Source organism: Mustela nivalis (genome assembly GCF_964662115.1).
Source record: "Mustela nivalis genome assembly, chromosome: 7".
NCBI lineage: Eukaryota > Metazoa > Chordata > Mammalia > Carnivora > Mustelidae > Mustela > Mustela nivalis.
Genome location: NC_139026.1, coordinates 143,626,045 through 143,642,105, shown reverse-complemented (window position 1 = coordinate 143,642,105; position 16,061 = coordinate 143,626,045).

Genomic DNA, 16,061 nt, shown 5'->3' with positions numbered 1-16,061 from the left:
GATCCAAAATGACTAATGTCACCAAATGTACACAATAATTTCTGGACCCTGTTACTCTCCTGAGTCCTATAAAGAATTCATGGCTCATTCCAAATCTGAGGTCTACCTCCTCTCTGTAAAAACAACAACAACAACAACAACAAATACCAAAAACTGGAGAAACAAGAAACTACATTAAAAACTGTTTATTTATTTTTTTTAAAGATTTTATTTATTTATTTGACAGACAGAGATCACAAGTAGGCAGAGAGGCAGGCAGAGAGAGAGAGAGAGAGAGGGAAGCAGGCTCCCTGCTGAGCAGAGAGCCCGATGCGGGGCTCGATCCCAGGACCCTGAGATCATGACCCGAGCCGAAGGCAGCAGCCCAAACCACTGAGCCACCCAGGCGCCCCTAAAAACTGTTTAAACAAGAAGCAGTTAATTGAATATTCGTTGCATAGAAAATACAATGTCAGTTCTTCTGGAAAAAAAAAAAAAACTGAACATGACATTTTTATGTTCCAAGGGTTCACGAGTTATGGATAAATCATATGGGAAGCAAGAGAGGAAGGAATGGCCCACAAAGGTAATTTTGTGATTCTAGAGAAGCTGCAATATCTCAGAGAAGGTCTTTCAAGGATGAAAAGGGATTCTGACATGTAGATTCACACGAAGATAAAGATTTTCCCCAGTGGATGGAATAACCGTAATTAGATGTATGAAGACAGAGGAGTTTCGGGGAGCTCATGGGATAAGAAACAAGGCTGGTGTATCGTTCTGAATGTTTGTACGTGGCAGGAGCGTGTATCGGACAGGAGGGTTTGGGCATGGATCACGGAGGGCCTGGCAGGTCAGACTAAAAAGGGTGGTTTTCACCTTACACGTGTAGCAAGTCTTTGAAATGGGGGACATTTAATGTTAGTTCTGATTTGGGCAGGAATTTCTCTGCTTGAATGATTCTGAATTTCTATGCTAAGTCTTTCCAATGTCCGAAGAACAGAAATAAAGGGACAGTGATACGCCGTAAGTGTCAGCGAAGATTCCTACATGCTTCCTAGATCAATGCTGAAGTGTCCTGTGTGGGAAATGTATTGCAAGCTGATCCTTCTGCTCCTACCCACAGCTCTGTTAGGACACACCTGTACCCCAAAATAAAAGCTCATAGAGTCCTTTAAATCTACCACCAAGGCCATTAGCATCGTTTCCCTCTTTTTTGCCCTTGGTGACCTGTCCCAGCACTTGTACAGCTGGGAATCACAGCCTCCACGAACACTAACAATTGAAATACTCAGAGTTCTCAACTTAATTCTGCATTAGATTTGCTACTTTACACTGGGAGATGCCTTTGCATTCTTCCCCAGCTCCTTCATCACTGAAATGGTGTTAATAAAAGTCATCACCTGTCCGCCTACCAGGGATATTGTGAAGATAAACTCATATCCTTAGTGCAGCACGCAGCCAGCAGAATTCTCCGTAGTAACTGCATTAATCACCGGAACAGCGGCACGGAGATGTCACCTGCTGTGAGTATTACACTTTGTGGGCTCGAGGACTCCACTGGAGGCTGGTGATCATGGATCTATGAGGAGGTGAAGCTCTCATCGGCACACTCTTTGGAGATGCCAGTTTCGTTAGATTTTCCATAGAGATTAGAAAGATTTGTCTGTATTTGAGAAGGTAGGGGGACAGTTTATTCTCTCTTAGAGCTTTATGTTGAACAGCAAATGACCGTGCACTGTGCTTGCATTCAGGTTGCATAATACAACTTTAAGAATCAACAGACCAGTCACCATATTTTTCTTATGACTTGTCTTTGATAGTGTTGGCAGAGCATGGAATGGACTGTGCATAGGACCGAGCCATCCAGTGTATAAACCGGCAACTGCCTACCTGGTAGGCAGTTGTTCTGAGAGCTAAGATATTTCCCAGACACCTTTTCTTGATAAGCCTCCTGGTGTGACACTTTGAGGACCTGGCCTTCAGGGACAGAGGCAAAGCTAACTGTGAGAGGCTAACACACTGGGAAGGTCTAGTTGACCTGATGAGCCTTTATTTTCAAATAGAAAAAATGGGGGCTGGGATGCGCAGGACTGTTGCATCTACTCAGGTCTGCATCCAGGGTGAGGTAGGTGCTCTACTAAATGACGCCCAGTGCCCAGACCTTCACCAGCGGTTTACTACCTGCTCACACAGCTCTCCATGCATGTCTCTAAGACAACCTTCTACGTAGCGCTTCAGAGACCCCGACCCCTTCTGCTGTGTGGTGTGGCTTTCCCCTGTGACTGGAGTCCTTCCCCTAGCCTTCCAATAGGGAAAGAAGGTGAGGATTCCATAAGAACAGTTTCAGTGGGTAGACCACGAAGTGAGAACATTCCTCTGGCAAGAACTCAGTGTACAGTCACCTCTAAGTGCAAGGGAGGCAAAGAAATAGATGACACTGTGTCCCAAAGGTGAGGGACTCTCCTAAGGCTCTCCCACAGAGCCCGAGGCGACACAGCATGCGCAGTAAACACACGTTTTGCTATGACACAAACCACGAGCACTAAACACACGTTTTGGTATGACACAAACCACGTATGGATACTCACTCCGCCAACTCTACAGCCACGAGGCCTCGGACAGAGTGTTAATGTGCCACATAACAGGCACAAGCTCATGAATGAGTTTTCCTTTTCCTCCTCCTCTTGGCCTTTGCTCTCCCTCTTTCCTCCACTTTCATTCTTTAAAAAAAAAAAAGAAAAAAAGAAAGAAAAGAAAAGAAAAGAAAAAGAAACTCAGTCTTTTTTTTTCTTCGTCTTCTTCTTGGGAGTTTCCTCATTAGGTAGTATTGAGAATCATCGTAGGCAGAGCAAACCAAAAGTTAGCACTGTGTCTGGGACCAAACAGGACCTCAAACACTCCTGAGTTTTCATCATTTTTATCCAGCCAAGAAAGACTATCTGAGGTGGGGGAACCACGGTGGGGGACGGGCACCCGAGCATCTCTCACTTCGACGTCTGGCTACACACGAGTGGAAAGGAGCTTCCGGTCTGCTGGGCATCAAATAATGAGGAGATTGACAATGTGTCCTGACCCTACGCCCATGTTCCTGAAGACAGGGTGTGGAGAAAATTGGGGGCTGCAAAATTCAACTGTAGTTACATCATTTGCCAGAGATGCAGTTTCCTTGCCAAACGTTTTGAAGAAAATGGATCAGTGCAAGGAAATGAAGCTTTTTGTCACAACAAACTGCGTGAGATCCTAGAATCTTTGGAGATTTGAGCTTCATAGTCTCCTTAGCCAGTGTATCTAGACTAATTGAATCCTCTTAATTGAGCTACAAATCTGTGAGAATGAGCTCTTAAGGGATTTTGCAAATGTCCTGCGTATGGATAAATCAGAATGGTTACCAAGTAGTCCTTCTCACTGTGCTTTGTTGCCAGGGCCTCTGAAATGAAAAGTAAGATGAGAGGAAATGGGCACATTCTAAAATATGGAGCAGACTTGGTTCAAGTTCCGGAGTAGGTGTGCACGTATGGCTACCGACTCCTGTTTAACGAGTTTTCTCAGCTCAAATCTGAGAGATCTTCTGTCCCCTGGAAATGGGACATAGATTGAGATACTTTTCCTATCAATCGGCCTGCTTGTTTACTGCTGTAATGTTCTTAGTGTTTTGAACAAATAGTAATTAAAGGTATGATTCTTTCTGAAAGGGATATAAAGTCATAAAACCCTAAAGTTAATGTAATTTCTCACATTTGTATCATTGGTATTCTGAGATCCACTCACACTTAAAATGCATGAAAGAAGCTTTCTGAATTTCATAATGCTTATCATCCCTCCAAAAAAGAAGAAAAAATGATGTGGTTAAAAACCAGGTGTTGGAGGCCAGCTGAGACCAAGCTTTGGCTGTTCCATGGCATTTTAAGCACTATGAATAATCTAAGTTCTGTTTTCTGAAAATGCTTCAGGAAGAATTAGTGGTCTAATCTGATCTTTGCTAGCTACATCCTTTTTCACTTCTGGTCATTATTTATAGATACAAGAAATGGAAATGATGTATTTATAATTATAATCTGTCAAGCTGAAACACTAAATTAATATAATCAATCCCATTGTTAGGTTAATTTCCATTTATACACCTGAACAAATGACTTTATCTCTCCAGCTTCAAAACTCTGGGCTCAGGGCTTTCTCATGTTTTAACATGCAACAGTGATCATGGAGATACGAATTTTCTGTAAAATATTAATGTTGGTACATTTGAATATTTCATTTCTTACAGTAGGATTTTCGATTTGAAAAGCTACACTTGAGTATCAAAATGGGCAGCATAAGTAGCGGGTTTGTGAAAACAGAACCCACCCTTTACCACTCATTGGTAAACACGTTACCAATGAGGATTTCTAAACCAGCTTTTCATATGATTATTATCTTCCAGCTTTATTTTAAAATTGCATGTTAAACAAGTTAGGAAACTGGTAACTGTCTCAAAACCAGTGTCCATGAGACTGAAAATGTTCCAATGAAAAATAAGCCCCTGACACGGCCAAATTAAATCTCATAAAGTTCATCCAAGCTTCTTGGCCTTTACTTCCAAATTTATTTTATCTTATGTACCATAAATTGAAAAGCAACAGGACAAGTTATGCTGAACAGCTGTCCTACTATTATAAAAATTCTGGAAATGAAGTTAACTATGGTTTATGATTCCATTTCAGTGCTGGTGATGAAGAAGCTACATAACAAAGGAGATTTCCTTTGCTGCCTTTTGCAAACACTCACGAAGACAGATGATGCGTTTATGATGTAAAACATATTCTCTGCACATGTATGGGCAGACAGAATAAAGCATGTAAGTTCTAAAGACTGACTCAGAGAAGCACTAAAACCCCAGTGATCTTTTAAAAAAAAAATCTTACAAATTTACATAACTCCTTACAATTATCACTATAACTTATGGCTTTGGCTCATATAGTTTTAGGACCTACAAGTTCTTCAGGTGAAAAACCAACATAGCTATACTTGCAGACAGAACTGCATATAACGAAGCAGTCTCACACACAGCGTCTCACGTGATCCTCACACACGGTTTCGTACAAGAAAAGGCGGGCGCAGTTCCGTGGCTACCAAAAGACCATGCCGAAGGCTCATGACTGATCCTGTGGATTTGAATCCCAGTGGCCTTCTCCTTCTGTGATGAATGTAACTTGACTAATGCATTGTATATGTTAATTGGTCTTGCCTGGGGGTGCTGGGAGAAGTTCGCGTTCATGAGCAGCAGAAGAAATCACCTGAAGAGCTGCCCGTGTCCAGAAGGACAGGCCGGTCTGGGTGGAGAGTTCAGGAAAGTACATGGCAACAGAAGGAAGGGGAGAAAGATGACGTTCAGGTGCCCTAAACAAAAACACCACTCAGAATGCTGGAAGAAAATTCAAACACTCACACACATACTCACACACACAAACACACACACACATACACACACACTCACACACTGCCTTAGTCAGCTGTCCAGAAAGTGAAGCATTCTGAAAAACTGAAAACCAATGTACAAATGAGATCCAAAAGGAAAACAGGACACTGGTTTTTACTCTACCTTGTCCGACTAAACCAGGCAAACATGAGTTTTGATTTAAAAACTGAAGACAAGGAAGGTCATGACCAAGGTATAGAGTCTAAAAGGAGCCCAGAATTCTGCAGCTCTGACGGGTAGCACGCTGAAGAAGAACCAGCCCCACAGAGTAAAACAGGAAAGGACTGCGGAACAGGTTGGAATAAGAAACTCAAGCCATGCATGAAATTAAGGGCTGAACTTCCCTCTAAAAGAAAATTTAACTTACTGTGGCCCCAGGTTTATGATATACATCGAAGACAATGCAATCCCTTTTGAAGGAATAGCACTTTGATTCACTCTTTAGAATATTCTCACATAAAATCTCATAAGAAAGGTAAGATTGAAGTTCAAATTACAAGACAAGAAGGCAAGCTAAAAAGTTATTAAAAGAAAAATTAATGGGCAAATGTATATAAAAATGATGAAACCCTTAAAAAATAACCAAATTGAAACCTAGGCCTGAAAAATAAGATGACTGAAATCTGTTTTTAAAATCAGATTTAACATCAGTTCATCTAGATGAAGAAGGAACTAGAGAAATACATCATGTATTCGAGAAATTTCTTCAAGATGGCAGACGAAACAGAGGTTGAACACAGGGAAGAGGAGTGACAAGGAACCGACACTAGAGGCAGCCGTCTGAGGTTTGCAGTGGAGGTCGTGGAGCAGAGCTGAGAATGCCGGGAGGAGGGACAGCAGTCAGAGAACGGCTGGGAGATTTCTGGAGATGCTGGTAAGTGTCAATGCTCTAGTTCAGGATCCCAGTAAACTCTGACAAATAAACGTAGTTAAAGTAAAACTAGTCATTTTGCACGGAAACATTAAGCCCCAAAGACAAAAAGAAGGTGATAATAGAAAAAGAGGGAATAAAACAAGACAAAGTTAAACAAGGAATGCCTGAAATAGATCAAGAAAGTTAACTGTATCCTCTTATCAACAACAATGAAACGATCAATCAAAAACTTCATTTTCAACAAAACCCTCTAGATATATTTATAAGCACAATATACGTCAACGGGACTTAGCTCTGCAATTAAAAGACAGGGTTGTTAGAATGGATAAATAAACCAAAAAATCAATCTATATATCATTTACAAGAGACAAAACTAAAACTTCACGACAGAGAAGATTGAAAAGTAATTTAAAAAATGATATATCAACTATAAGGCAAATACTAAGCAAAAGAAAGTTGGTCTAACTATATTATCATCCTGTAAAATATACTTCAGGCCAAAATTTAAGTTATTCAAGTTAAAGAGGGCTATCAAATAATGATTAAAAAATTGAATTCATCAAGAAATTGTGAAACCCAGGGCACCTCGGTGGCTCAGATGGTTAAGTGTCTGCCTTCAGCTCAGGTCACGATCTTGGGATTTGGGGATTGAGACCTGCCTCAGGCTCCCTGCTTAGTGGGGTGACTGCTTCTCCTTCTCCCTTTACTGTTCCCATGCTTGTGTTCTCTCCCTCTACTTGTTAGATAATTAAATAAAATCTTTAATTAAAAAAAAAAAAAGATTGCTGAGGCTAGGACCTCTAGTACTATGTTGAATAGCAGTGGTGATAATGGACATCCCTGCCATGTTCCTGACCTTAGCGGAAAAGCTTTCAGTTTTTCTCCATTGAGAAGGAAATTAAAGGCATCCAAATCGGCAAACAAGAAGTCAAATTATCACTCTTTGCAGATGATATGATACTATATGTGGAAAACCCAAAAGACTCCACTCCAAAGCTGCTAGAACTTATACAGGAATTCAGTAAAGTGTCAGGATATAAAATCAATGCACAGAAATCAGTTGCATTTCTCTACACCAACAGCAAGACAGAAGAAAGAGAAATTAAGGAGTCAATCCCATTTACAATTGCACCCAAAACCATAAGATACCTAGGAATAAACCTAACCAAAGAGACACAGAATCTATACTCAGAAAACTATAAAGTACTCATGAAAGAAATTGAGGAAGACACAAAGAAATGGAAAAATGTTCCATGCTCCTGGATTGGAAGAATAAATATTGTGAAAATGTCTATGCTACTTAAAGCAATCTACACATTTAATGCAATTCCTATCAAAGTACCATCCATCTTTTTCAAAGAAATGGAACAAATAATTCTAAAATTTATATGGAACCAGAAAAGACCTCGAATAGCCAAAGGGATATTGAAAAAGAAAGCCAACGTTGGTGGCATCACAGTTCCAGACTTCAAGCTCTATTACAAAGCTGTCATCATCAAGACAGCATGGTACTGGCACAAAAACAGAAACATAGATCAATGGAACAGAATAGAGAGCCCAGAAATAGACCCTCAACTCTATGGTCAACTAATCTTCGACAAAGCAGGAAAGAATGTCCAATGGAAAAAAGACAGCCTCTTCAATAAATGGTGCTGGGAAAATTGGACAGCCACATGTAGAAAAATGAAATTGGACCATTTCCTTACACCACACATGAAAATAAACTCAAAATGGATGAAGGACCTCAATGTGTGAAAGGAATCCATCAAAATCCTTGAGGAGAACTCAGGCAGCAACCTCTTCGACCTCAGCAGCAGCAACATCTTCCTAGGAACAACGCCAAAGGCAAGGGAAGCAAGAGCAAAAATGAACTATTGGGATTTCATCAAGATCAAAAGCTTTTGCACAGCAAAGGAAACAGTTAACAAAATCAAAAGACAACTGACAGAATGGGAGAAGATATTTGCAAATGACATATCAGATAAAGGACTAGTGTCCAGAATCTATAAAGAACTTAGCAAACTCAACACCCAAAGAACAAATAATCCAATCAAGAAATGGGCAGAGGACATGAACAGACATTTCTGCAAAGAAGACATCCAGATGACCAACAGACACATGAAAAAGTGCTCCATATCACTCGGCATCAGGGAAATACAAATCAAAACCACAATGCGATATCACCTCACACCAGTCAGAATGGCTAAAATTAACAAGTCAGGAAATGACAGATGCTGGCGAGGATGCGGAGAAAGGGGAACCCTCCTACACTGTTGGTGGGAATGCAAGCTGGTGCAGCCACTCTGGAAAACAGCATGGAGGTTCCTCAAAATGTTGAAAATAGAACTGCCCTATGACCCAGCAATTGCACTATTGGGTATTTACCCTAAAGATACAAACGTAGTGATCCAAAGGGGCACGTGCACCCGAATGTTTATAGCAGCAATGTCCACAATAGCCAAACTATGGAAAGAACCTAGATGTCCATCAACAGATGAATGGATCAAGAAGATGTGGTATATATACACAATGGAATACTATGCAGCCATCAAAAGAAATGAAACATTGCCATTTGCGACAACATGGATGGAACTAGAGCGTATCATGCTTAGTGAAATAAGTCATGCAGCGAAAGACAACTATCATATGATCTCCCTGATATGAGGAAGTGGTGATGCAACATGGGGGCTTAAGTTGGTAGAAGAAGAATCAATGAAACAAGATGGGATTGGGAGGGAGACAAACCATAAGTGACTCTTAATCTCACAAAACAATCTGAGGGTTGCTGGGGGGAGGGGGTTTGGGAGAAGGGGGTGGGATTATGGACATTGGGGAGGGTATGTGCTTTGGTGAGTGCTGTGAAGTGTGTAAACCTGGTGATTCACAGACCTGTACCCCTGGGGATAAAAATATATGTTTATAAAAAATTAAAAATTAAAAATTAAAAAAAAAAAGAGAGGAAGAAAGAAAGTTCAAGCTTTCAACTGACCTGAATCTGGGGCAGGGAAGAGAGCATACGAAAGTCTAAAAAGAAAAGAAAATATGAAACCCAATACTTGCATGCACTAAATAGTGTTCCTTCAAATTATGTAAAGCAATTAACAGATATGATTGTTTAGAGAAATTTTAGATCTATAGAAAACGACCAAATAGTACAGAGTTCCTATGTACTCCTATCACGGCATGTTTTTTTTCTATTATTAATATCTGGTATGAATATAGCGTATCATTACAAAAGATGAATCAGTATTAATACCTTATCATTAACTCAAGCTCATAGTTGGCATTAGGGTTCGTTCTGTGTTTTACAGTTCTGAGGGTTTCAGGAAATACGTCATGTCCTGTATCCGCTGTTACAGTATAAAACAGAATGCACACTGACTTAGAAACACCTTCTACTTCACCTGTAGATTTCCCAATTTCCCCATAAATCCTTGAAAATCGCAGATAATTTTTTGTCTCTATAGTTTTTAGTTTTCCAGACATCCACATTGCAACATAATAGTCTGGAGCCTTTTTAGATTGTCTTCTTTCACTTAGCAATATGCATTTAAGGTTTATCCATGTCTCATCATGGGTTGACAGCTCTATTCTTTTCATCCCTGAATGATACTCCATTGTATGGATGGACCACAACTAATTCATCGATGCACTTATTGAAAGACACCTTGATGGCTTCGAATTTTTTACAATTTGAATAAAGAGACTATATACCTTCATGTGCACGGTTTTGTATGGATTTTCAGTTTTTAGCTTACTTGGATAAATACCAGCAAGCACAAATGCTGGGAAACGTCTACGAGTACAGTTAGTTGTGTAAGAAACGGCTAAGCTCTCTTCCAAAGTGGCCGTACCATTTTGCGCTCCCACCAGCAGTGAATGAGTTCTCAGTCTGCATCTTCATCGGCGTTTGGTGGTGTCAGCGTTTCAGACTTTGCCTGCCAATAGATGTGCTGTGATGCTCACTATTTCAGTTTGCAATTCCCTGACGATGCACAATAAACATTATTTCAGATGCTTTATCTGCCATCTGCCTACCTTCTTTGATGAAGCGCGGTACAGATCCTTTCCCATTTTTAGTTAGGACGTTTGTGTTCTTATTATTGAATTTCAAGACTTATTGACATATTTTGAAGATAAGTCCTTTATGAGATATGTGTTTTGCAAGTACTTCCTTCTAGTCCACGGCTTGTCTTTTCATTCTTTTAATGATATCTGTCAAAGAGCAGAAATTCCAAACTTTAATGAATCTAACATCAATTTTTTCCTGTAATCGATCATTCTTTTGGTGTTATTATGTTGAGGATTTTGCATCTATGTTTACAAGAAGTCTTCCTTTACTGTAATGTCTTTATCTGGGGTAGTGGTGGCCTCATAGAATAAGTAGGAAGTATTACCTCTGTTTCTATTTTCTGAAAGAAATTGTTGAGAAATGGCATCATTTTTAAAATTTTTTAAAATTTTTTATTAACATATAATGTATTATTAGCCCTGGGGTACAGGTCTGTGAATTGCCAGGTTTACACACTTCACAGCACTCATCATAGCACACACCTTCCCCAGTGTCCATAACCCAATCACCCTCTCCCTACTCCTCCCTCCTGCAACACTCAGCTTGTTTTGTGAGATAAAGAGTCTCTTGTGGTTTGTCTCCTTCCCGATCCCATCTTGTTTCATTTATTCCTTTCCTACCCCCCAAACCCCCTTGTTGCCTCTCAACTTCCTCATACAGAAAGATCATAACTGTCTTTCTCTGATTGACTTATTTTGCTTAGCATTATACTCTCTAGTTCCATCCACATCATCGCAAATGACAAGATTTTATTTCTTTTGATGGCTGCATAGTATTCCATTGTACATATATCCCACATCTTCTTTATCCATTCATCTGTTGATGGACATCTGGGTTCTTTCCACAGTTTGGCTATCGTGGACATTGCTGCTATAAACATTCGGGTGCATGTGCCCCTTCAGAACACTGCATTTGTATCTTAAAGACACAAATATTTTTTCAGATGCTTTATCTGACATCTGCCTACCTACTTTGATGAAGCATCATTTTTAAAATATTTGGGGGAATTCATCAGTGAAACCATCTATATCTGGTGCTTTCTTTCGGGAAAGTTATTATTGACTCAATTTCTTTAATCGATTACCTATAACTCTCTGTGGGAAATTTGTTAGCTTGTGTCTTTCAAAGGATTGATACATCTCATTTATCAAATTTTATGTCATAGAGCTGTTCATAATAGTCCTGTATCATTCTTTCAATGTCCATGAAATCATTAGTGATAGCTCCACTTCACTGCTAATATTAGTAACTTCTATATTTTCTCTTTCTTATTTAGCCTGGTTAGAAGATTACCATTTTATTGGTATTTTCATCAATAAAAACATTTTACTGACATTTATAATTTTATTGACTTCCTATATTTTCCTGTTTTCATTCATTTGTGTTCTAATTTTTCTTTTCTTCTGCACTCTTCAGATTTGCGTTCCTCTTCTTTCTCCGGTTTCATAAAGTAGAAGCATAGGTCACTGATTTTAGATCAATCTTTTCTCTGATGGACACATTCAATTCTGCATGTTTCCTTCTATGTATTGCTTTTCCTGCCTCCCATAATTCTGGATGTTTTATATTCAAATTCAAGCTTTAATTCAAATAAAAAAATTGATTTTATTTAGTTTTAAATATTCTTAATTTCTCCGGGACTTCTTCGACCCATGTATTATTTAGAAGTGGGTTGCTGAATCTCCCTATCTTAGGGTTTCCAGCCGCCTTTCTAATATTAATTTCTAGTTTAATCCCATTGTGTTATGCACGCCTATTCTGTATGATTTCTATTCTTTCATATTTAAGATATCCTTTATGCCATAGAATATGATCTTTGTGAATGTTTCAAGTGAACTTAAAAAAAATGGGTAATCCGCTGTTGTTGAAGTGAGGTCAGTCAACTGATGGTGCTGTTCCACTATATCCTCCTCATCTGTGCCTGTTTACCTGTCAGTTACTGATAAAGCTGTGTTGAAATTTCCTACTCTAATAGTGGATTTACCTTTCTCTTTACAGTTCTATCAGTTCTTTCTTCACATGCCTTGATGCCCTGTGGGTAAATGCATATACATGATGGACTGTCATGTCTTCTTGACGTCTGCATCACAGGTCAACCATCTAAGACAGAGGCCGTGGAATCAGAGTCTGAGGAAGGTAAAGAAGGGAATTTGAACTGGTAAATGCTCCTGAGTCTTCAGACCACCACTGATGAAGCTGGTCTTCATCCCTCTCTCTTCCTCCAGCAGCAGAGGGCTAGGCTGGCCAGAGAGTGCGCCCGGAGCTCCTGGGCAGAGGCTCTGCGGGTCATACCCTCCACACGGAGATCCACACTCTTCTTTGTGGTGTCCTCAAAGTAAGAGAGTAAGAAAAATGTTTGCAGAAGGACAAAGAGACTTTGTCGCCACGTTCTCCTGACTCAGCTGATGGTCCTTCTGCCTCTGTACTCTGGCTTGTTCCCATGACAAAGGCACGTCATATTTTTTTCAAATGTTCTTTAAAAAATATACATCTATCTAACCGTCTTCACTTGGTGCCACTGATGTGTTGGGAAGCCTGAGGTTGCCAGGCCTCCGTTTGTGGCTCAGGCACAAGGCAATGACCTGTCCCACATGATCTGGGCAACTGAGGACAGTGACCCCCAAGCAAGGAAGGGGCTCTTGCTGCTCTGCCAGCAGTAGCTGCTCTGAATGGTTTTCCGCCTGGGACTGGAAGGCGGGCTGGAGATGTGGGAGGCACAGTGGGTGACTGTGGGCACCGGGGGACAGAAAGTACATCTGCAGAAGCTGGAGGACAAGCGCAGCCTGAGTCTCCAGGCCAGGTGCTCCGGACATGTCTGTGGCGGTGGAAGGAAGCCCCTCACACCCACCCCGTCCCCCACTGCAGCAGACCCCCCCCACCCCCCCCCCGTGACAGGCCAGGCCAGGTGACAGAGCTTCTGGGGGGGGGGACCCCAGGGCCTTTAACAGCTCGATGATGGTGCGGGGCTCCTGCGAGGCCAGGCCTTCCTGCAGCCTCCCTCCCGTGGCGGGGAAAAACCCGCCGCTACACCCACACCACCTCCATGTTACACGAACTGAACGCGGGTCCAGCAGCAAAGGTCCGCGGCACGGCAGGTTCTGGGCCCCAGAGGAGCGGTCCTGCGGGTTCCGGGGGACGTCAGTGGGTCAGCCGGTGACAGCAGGCCGAGGAGGAGAGAGCGAGCTCGGCTTCTGGGTGGTGCGTGGACCTCAGAGGTCGGAGGAGGCTTTGCGGGGGTACGGAGGGCGTCCCATGGACAGCAGGCCCCTGACTCAGATGTCCCCCTCCAGAAACCCCCTCCAGCTGCCCCCAGGGTGACGCGTGACCAGCACCTGCCAATCCCAGGTGCGCACAGACGTCACAACGCAGGTGGAGAAGGAGGGACGTGCGAGGAGGGGGGAGAAGAGCGGGGCAAGTCCGCGATCCACGAGCGAGGCCCGGGCCCTGCCTTGGAGACTCCGAGTCTCCCTTACGTCCGCTCCTCGATGGCACTCACGCGCATCTCTGGTTTTCTCGCGCCTTTCATCCCGCTTGGGTGCTGCTCGCTGAGCCGACCCCGCGCTTGGGCGCGGCCGCAGTGTCCCCGCGCTCGGATGCGGCCGCAGTGTCCCCGCGCTCCGGCGCGGCCGCAGTGTCCCCGCGCTCGGATGCGGCCGCAGTGTCCCCGCGCTCTGGCGCGGCCACAGTGTCCGGCGCGGACGCAGTGTCCCCGCGCTCGGATGCGGCCGCAGTGTCCCCGCGCTCGGATGCGGCCGCAGTGTCCCCGCGCTCCGGCGCGGCCGCAGTGTCCCCGCGCTCCGGCGCGGCCGCAGTGTCCCCGCGCTCGGGCGCGGCCGCAGTGTCCCTGCGCTCGGATGCGGCCGCAGTGTCCCCGCGCTCGGATGCGGCCGCAGTGTCCCCGCGCTCGGGCGCGGCCGCAGTGTCCCCGCGCTCGGGTGCGGCCGCAGTGTCCCCGCGCTCGGGTGCGGCCGCAGTGTCCCCGCGCTCCGGCGCGGCCGCAGTGTCCCTGCGCTCGGATGCGGCCGCAGTGTCCCCGCGCTCGGATGCGGCCGCAGTGTCCCCGCGCTCGGGCGCGGCCGCAGTGTCCCCGCGCTCGGGTGCGGCCGCAGTGTCCCCACGCTCCGGTGCGGCCGCAGTGTCCCCGCGCTCAGGTGCGGCCGCAGTGTCCCCGCGCTCGGATGCGGCCGCAGTGTCCCCGCGCTCGGATGCAGCCGCAGTGTCCCCGCGCTCGGGCGCGGCCGCAGTGTCCCCGCGCTCCGAGCTGGACGTGTGCTGTTCCTCCTCGTCGCCGCGCGGGGCTGACACGGTCTCGCAGGGGGGACACGCGCAGGAAGCGCCTGGATGGTTTTATCACGTTGTACCGCATATGCTAGGGGTCAGGCTAGAGGAGAGAAGCCGTGTAACCGCAGAGCAAACACATTTCAAAAGGCAATTAAAGTAAGGGCGTGTGGATGACACGTTGGTTCATTTGTTTGTGTATTATTATTTTGAGTTTCTAAATTGTTGAGAAACTAACACCCTTGTGGACGTGATCACGGGTGTGGTTCATGTGCTTTAAGCTCTGTCTTGTGGCACTGAAAAAAAAAAAAAAAAGCATTTTTAATCTTCATAACCTGTGAAACAATTTCTTTTTACCATACAATCAACAGCATTAGGCATACTTAGGGAAAATGTTACCATTGGGGAAAAAGGGATGAGTAAGAGAGGAAACCCACTTTTAGAAAACTTAAAATTAAATATAGGTTAAGGCCAAGGAAGCCACTGTGCATTTCATGTACATGTTAAGTTCTGTGGAAAAACAGTATTTTACAAAGCTAAGCTTTTTATAGCAACGTTAATAAACACTAAGTTTAAATAATACTTATAAAAGTCGTGGTTTTGTTTATTAATATAACATCTGTCATTACTCTTTTTAACATTCTGACCATTAGTTTTATTTCTTAGCTGTTTATTTTCACTCTTTTCTCTATGTTTTTTTGTTGTACCCAGAAAGGGATGTATAAAAAGATAATTAAGGAGGCACTACAGAATATAGGGTACTTTAAAAATATGTTGTAAACTTGTAGACATAATATGATTTTATTTATTTTAAGATACGAGGAATAAAAGTGTCTAGATTGGCTGGTAAATTCTTATATGTTCCGAGCTTCATTCATAAAGAGACTAAAGCTTACTCCTCTATTTTAATTCACAAAATAGAAACTATTTCAAGCATACTTAATGTGTAAAATACATATGAGAGAAATGGATTCTAATTACATGTTTGGCTTCAGAAACTTAATGTTGCCTGAGAAAAGTTAATTTGATTGAAACATTTTTGTTGATGTCATTTTAACAGTCCAGCATAGTTGGTACTTCCACTTGAAGGCTGATTAATCGGTGACAAGCTGATTTTTGATTCTTGTATTTAATGTGGAGACATTTGAGTTAGTGCTGATCATAAGTGAAATTTACAAATTATGGGTTTATAGTTAGCATTTCTTTAGAATTTTTTCTATGTAGTTAGTCATGTCGAACTATAGCTACCTAACTATATATATATATTTTTTTTTTAATCAAGCTATCAGAGTGTTTTCACTGATAAAATAATTCTGATCAATTATTCATACCATATATAAAAATCACTTCAGATTAATCACAGTTCTAAATGAGAAAGTTAAAACAACAAATATTCTAGAAGA